General features: G+C 44.6%; 1 pseudogene; it reads right to left on the reverse strand.

Moving 5' to 3' along the window:
* Positions 1 to 259: 259 nt before the first annotated feature.
* Positions 260 to 1,976, reverse strand: LOC115319765 (annotated as a pseudogene).
* Between the last annotated feature and the right edge of the window lie 4,941 nt (positions 1,977 to 6,917).

Here is a 6,917-nt window from a genome sequence, read left to right on the forward strand (position 1 = left end):
TCATCACCCTATTGAAAAAGATTCTTATGTGTTTAATTTTCCCAGGTTATCACGTATAGTGCTTCGAAATGAATATTCACGATCGGAGCTATCGCTTGTTTGGTACTTCCTTTTGGAGTATATGTTTAAAAGTAGGCCTAAATACTCTACTTTCGAAATAGATGCTAACTACTTCTGTGGGTGCACCACAGTGAGTTATAACTATGTCCTGCTAATTTTTAGAGGAAAAACACACAGATGTCAGTTCACCGAAGGAGTTTTATTCGCATCTGTAACTCTGCAAATACCTCAACGCTTGCAATGTTATACTTCTAGCGCAAGCCTCGAGGATATCCATGTCTTCTGTCCCATCGTAGCGTCCAAGAATTCTTTGAAGGCGCTTGTTGAATGCCTCCTACTTCTTCGACACCTTTGTGGGAGTGACCCCGCTTGCCGCTTGACTGAGCTTCATTTCGCTTAGGGCCTGCGCCTTTTTCAAGGTGTAAGGAACACCCAGATGTCTGGTGGAATGCACCTCACGCTGCTTTAAAAAACGAGAAAAGGAGCATAAGAATTTCGATATAAAAACTGTAAATTGTGTATGCGAGATAAATAAGTAGAAATAAAATTATGAGCAATTACCTGTGGTTCATAGTGCCACGCCTCCACACTGTTGTTTGTCCGCGGCATTTCATCAAGTGCCGCCTCGTACACTGGCCACAGTTTCGGAGGACATTGAGCCGAGCTGACGCCGTTCCGAGGTGGTCGACCGAGTACACGTCCTCAAAGTAGTCAGCCAGTTCGATCGCCTCCTGTGGCAATACTTCAAACAAGTCTTAAAACGCCTCCGGGATAGCCCCAACAGGAAAAATGCCAAGGCTGGGAGCATTTTTATCTGGAATTAAAACAGTTATTACATTCGGTACACCACCTAAGTGCGAGGCTGTATCATAAAGGAAACCGAACATTATTTATCTGTGCATAATAGCAAACCTTGACTGCAAATGCCTCGTCCGTGCCGTAACGTGCGTGAAATCTCAGTGTGCACCGCTTACGATGAACAGACAGGACAAGGTGAAAGAAACACTATTGAATCCGGGTATCCGAAATGATGTCACGAGCAGCGTTAATAGCAGCAATCTCGAAGTCCGTGTACAGCACACGAACAGCGCAAGGCCCGACGTTGTCGATGACGACTGAGAAGAACCTGGTAGGGTAGCACGCAATGAGCACGATTTGCACAACCAATTACTTCACTTTACAATAGCTAATAATGTTAAATTATTAGTGGTGTACCTCCTATATGTTTTCTCGGTTTTGTTGGTCAGTAGACCGCACACCATGGGCACGATGATCCCGTTTTACAGGGCATGACGCGTGTACAACTGGTAGAATAGTGAGGGCACTACCTTAAACGCCTCATCACAAAACCAGGAAGCTGCACCTCTTAAGCACTCCAAGTTCCGCTTCGTAGCAAACGAGATGATGCGGTTGATGTCACCGTCCCCACTGTCTTGTAGTAGGAACGCTTCCTACTTGCAATTCACCTGTAAAATAAAACTCCATGATTATGAACCATTTTCTCTAGCACTTTTAGTAAATTTATCTTGAATTCAGGTTGGAGAGGGATATCTTCTCTGCTGGGAGGAATATCATAAACAAAGATTGCACGTTGCCTCTGTCTTCTAACTGTACGTCGAAGCGTTGACGTAGCTGGCAGCTGTGATGCAGTGCTGTCCGTGATCTTTGCAGCCGCGTCCAGAAGAATCTGCTGCAATGGTGTCCGCCCTCCAACTGAAAGGGAAGTAGAAGATAACTATCGAATACAATTATTCGACAAAACCCCCGACAAAACACACTAAAAATACTCATGTATTCTCACCTGCGCTCTCCTTCATTTCCGAACGAATTTTCAAACAGTTAACCTCGGTTGGGTTTGGAGCATGATTGTGGTTATTAGTGACCTTAATAACGTGAAGCTCAGAGACGTCAGCCATGATCTTTGCTTCGCAGGTCTCTCCTCGTCGACATACCCAGTAGCTGGTTTGCTCAATCCTTCGGTTTCTAGTATATAAAAATCCTTCGGAAACCAGCATCGCTCCGCCTCTTGCAGTCCCGATGACTTCCATAGCGACTGCGAAGATACACGCTTAGACCAAATATTTTATAGCATTCGGCAGATGTCCGAACATGCCCTCGGACCTAAAAGGATGTGGCTAACAAAGAGATCTTCCAAACTTTATCTTGTAAGCCTTGAAAAGTTAATTACGAACTTTACGAAAAAAAAAATATATATATATACATGCGAAATCGAAATAACAAAGGCTCTTAAGTCAGCAGTGGGTCTAGGCAGCCGCATCATCACCAGAACGAAACGCCAGGAAAAAGCGGTGAAGATGACAGGGACCGTACAGGAGGAAGAAAGGTGGTAAAGGTAATAGGTGCCAAAGAAGTCTCCAAACTTCTGCTTGTAGGTCCTAGAAACCGGGAAAAGGATTGCGAACTCTCCAAGCAGGTTACGACTAGAGAAGAAAAGCCTCCGACTTTTCTGAAACCCCAACGCGGACAACAAGGTGGTGGTTGAACTTTTCTTGGAATGCTTCTGAACTTTACCATTTATACATACATGTTTCATGGCCGCAAATCCGCGGTAAGTGGTAAGCCTTGAAACGTTTGTTCTGAACTTAAGTGGTAAAGATGACAGGGACCGAACGATAAGGAAGAAAGGTGGTAAAGATAATAGGCATCAAAGAGGTCTCCAAACGTCTGCTTCTAGGTCCTAGAAACCGGACAAGGGATCGTGAACCCTCTAAACAGAACACGACAGAGCACCGAGAGAACGAAAGCAAAAAAAGAAAAAGAAACATCGGAGCCTTATCTTCTACAGAAACTTCTTGTATGACTCAACCCCCTCCCCCCCCCCCCCCCGTTCCCACACACGCACACACACACGCCGGTTTTCGACAAGTTGCCCTAGCGACGAATAGCCCTGTGACAAACTGCCCTACTCGACAAATTGTTCTGCTATGAGTTGCCTGTTACGAATGAATCCCGAAGAAAAGCTCACCGGAGAAAAGCTCACCGGAGAAAAGCTCACCGGAGATAAGCTCACCGGAGAAAAGCTCACCGCAAAACCGGCAGATGCGGAGAAAAGCTCACTGGCCATTGAGCGTATGCGGAAAAAAGCTCACCGATTTTATTTCTTTTTATATGGACGATGTTGGATCGTGCGTAACATATATCAATTTATTATCATTACAATTCGTCAGCTTCGTAAAAAAGAAAATGACGTTTTTTTATTACCTCTTAAGCTTATTGGGTATATTGCTCCGAATGAATAATTGCGGGCGAGTGTTTTCTGCGGCTTACTCTGTCGGCAACAAAAGCCCAGCTCAAAACTTTTTGAACTTGAAGAACAGGAAAAGTTCGAAAACTTAACAATGTCTGCCTAAAACCTAAAAATCAAAACCGTAAATGCCGAAAATCTGGAAGTGCATGCGCAACAACGCGGTGCCTGAAATTTTCTTTGGAGCTTTTATTAACCCTTGAAAACAGGATCAAACGGTCAGTAGGATATCGAGGCTTTTTTCTTTCACGAAGAAGCTCGTTTTCCAGGCCTTCCTGCTGGTGTTTTCACACGTTGCCTTTGTGTAATAGCGCCCTTCTATGGCGAGCCACTCATGACTTTCAGAATGGCACTCTGGCACCGTTGTTACTCGTGACCTATATAAGAAGTAGTCTTCTCTAAGGTAGAGAATAGCGCGAAAGTGTGAACGTTATACGTGGTGAAACCGCTCAAACGACGACGACGGAGTGAAGACAACAAACACGACAGGACGAGGCTGTTCTCGCAACTAAACTTTTGTTAGTGAAATTAACAGAAAGAAAACAGCGTAACTGACACTGATTACATCAACAAAAACCCACTTATCAATTAGCCAGTACACAATATTTGGAACTGAAACGGTTGCCACACCGCTCTTCATATTAGCCCGCAAAGAACAAACCTCTTTATTTCACAGAGCTACCCACGGCACATTGCCAGTTGTCAATACATTGTTGTCTTTTTTACCTGTGTACGATGTTCTGCTTTTATACCCTTGCGGCTTCATTAATATACAAAGTCTGTAATTACTAATTTCTAATGAATTAGTAGATATGTCCAATGAACTTCAAGAATATTACAAAAAAGTGAACACATTTTTAATGAAGTGACGAATGCGAATTACGTTAAGTTGCAACGTTTAACGCAAAATGCGCTAAGTTAAAAAAAAAAAAATCGGCGAGCTTTTTTCCGCATTTACTTAAAGGCCGGTGAGCTTTTCCCTGCATCTGCCGGTTTTACGGTGAGCTTTTCTCCGGTGAGCTTATCTTCGGTGAGCTTATCTCCGGTGAGCTTTTCTCCGGTGATCTTTTCTCCGCCGCCCGTTACGAATTGCCTTTCGACAAACGGCCCGTAGCCCTGGGGAACTGAAAAGTGCCAAGCCTCATTTTGCGCGTGACAGTGTCACTGCGCTCGACATTAACCCCCCCCCCCTTACAAAAGAAAAAAAACAAAAAACAAAAAAACTTCCTTTACAAAGGGAGGCGAACGGGGAACAAGGGGGGGGGGGGGGGTGGGGGGGGTTGGGCCTGAAAAATAAATGTAACGGATTACAAGGAACCTGTTACGAAAAAAATGTACGGGAATTACTTTAAAATTACTCTAGAAAATATGTAATTAATCCGCTACTAAATTACTGATGAATGTAAGCTGAGAAACAAGACAAACAAAAAAGTGAAAGCCGTTCACAACTCCCTGTAACGCCAAATTGGAGCCCAGCTCTTGAAGAGGAGGAGGGAAGGGTACTGAAAGGAGGGTTGACGCCCCCTCCTCCTCCTCCTCCTCCTCCTCCCCTCATTCTTGAATATGCTCCGGGGGGTCACCTGATCTCGGGGGTAGGGGGTCACGTGACCTCGGGGGGGGGGGGGGTCACGTGACTTGGGGAGTCACGTGACCTTAAGTGTCACGTGACTTTGGGGGTTCACGTGACCTTGGGGTGACCTGGGGGCCACGTGACCTTGGGTTGACCTTGGTTACACCGACGGCGACGGCGACGCCGCTCAAGGCGCAAACGGGCGCCTAAGAGCTGCGCTCTAAAAAAAGAGAAGAGAACGCGGGAAAGCACAGCACACCACGCCCAAGTAGTTTGCCTTTATTGGGGGGCACCCCCAGTCTGCGGGCCCTCTCCGCCTCGAAGACTCGGTACTTGGAAGACAGGGGAACTGCCGCGGGACAACGCGCTACAATCGCATACCCTTCCAAGGTCATCGCTTGGGCAAAAGCGGTCGGTCAAAAAAAATTTTTTTTTCCTTTTTTTTTTTTGGGGGGGGGGGGGGGGGGCGGGGAAAAAATGAAGAAGGGGGCGTTTAGGTCCCGAATGTCTTTATCCTTTGTGGCTTTTGACAGAAGGACAACGAGAGACTGGCAGAACAAGCGCACGATCCATTTCTCTCGATGGATGCGTTCTGTGCCTATGTATGCGAACTATTTTTTTTTTCTTTTTGGTAGTTGGTTGTTCGTGCCTTGACTCGGGTCCCAGTGGGCGCGTTGTTGTTGTATGCGCACTATTCTTTTTTGTTTATGTTAGTGTTTGCGTTGATGCGGTATCAAGATGGACGAAAAAAAACAAGCATCAAAAATTGTGCTTCAACAAAAAAGAAGAAAAAAAGTTTGCTGTTTTTGCGCTCAGGAGCGTTTTCAAATCCCGGGGAACCTTGCCTTCGTTCCCGTGACATGTCGCTCGCTTTCGCGTAGCACCCCTCGATTCTGGAGGCAACCGTAATTTTCCGTGAAGAAGGTAAAGAGGAAGAAGAAGGGTGCGCGCAGTCAGGGATGAGCAGTATTTCAAATACTTCATGCATTTTGCATTGGTATTTAATTACAAATTGGGTAATGTAATTGACTTGTGTATTTAAATACTAAAACGTGTGTATTTCAAATACCATTGTAATTAAATAAATTTTGTAGGCGAAAATACATCCCCCAAATTTATTGTATCGGTCAAGAGCAAGAAGAAAACTACGTTCTGCACCGAATGCAGTGTCTCTCAATCAAGCACAAGCGTTTAGTGGCTTTGTGATTACGGTGCTACTCCAGGGAGAGAATAGTGACGAAATCGACGTTCACAGGCAGACTTGCTAAATAAGCGCCTGTGGCAACTTGTGATGCTTTCCAGCCTGATCTCCATTCATATTTTTGCCTGGAACATTCTAAATGCGCGGGTTGTCCAGATTTTTGTAACTGGTGCGAGTTGCAGCAATAAAAAAATTCTGTGGCTAGTGCTGCGCGTCTTGGTCGTCTCGGTTCTTTGTTGGTCTATACCAAAATGTAATCGACAAAAAAAGCTGCTTTGAAGCTCTGTACTTTTTTCACCTATTACGTCCAAGCTGATTATATTTTGTTTTGTAATTATATTTCTATTACATTACTAGAGCGTCGCACACTAACTCCCGAGTATGGGATACAAAATTAATGAGGTACCCAGAAACCCGTTCGAGGTGCCCTGAAGTCGCTGACACAAATTTTGAAGAATGTATTTGGAAAAGTATTTGGAAGTTACCAAATACATTTTGTTGTATTTGTATCTTATACTTGAATGCTTTTTTAGAAATGTAATTAGATTTGTAATTAAATACTTTTTTGACGAAGTATTTTGTATTTGTATTTCGAGACATATTTGCATGTATTTTGCCCATCCCTGCGCGCAGTGTTACTACAGGTGCAGGGTTGACAGCGTAACCGAACACTTGGAGAGAAGGGGAAGGGGGAGCTCTCTTTTTTTCGGGACTCTCTTTTATGGGTCTCCACGTCATGACTGTCCTACAAAAGCAACTTTCATTTATTTCTCGCTCGTGGCTTCCAAGTACTCCGCGCAGCTGGTGAGATAGGGTATAGT

The sequence above is a fragment of the Ixodes scapularis genome, unplaced genomic scaffold, assembly GCF_016920785.2.
Source record: "Ixodes scapularis isolate PalLabHiFi unplaced genomic scaffold, ASM1692078v2 PGA_scaffold0__279_contigs__length_252992795, whole genome shotgun sequence".
NCBI classification, from domain to species: Eukaryota; Metazoa; Arthropoda; class Arachnida; order Ixodida; family Ixodidae; genus Ixodes; species Ixodes scapularis.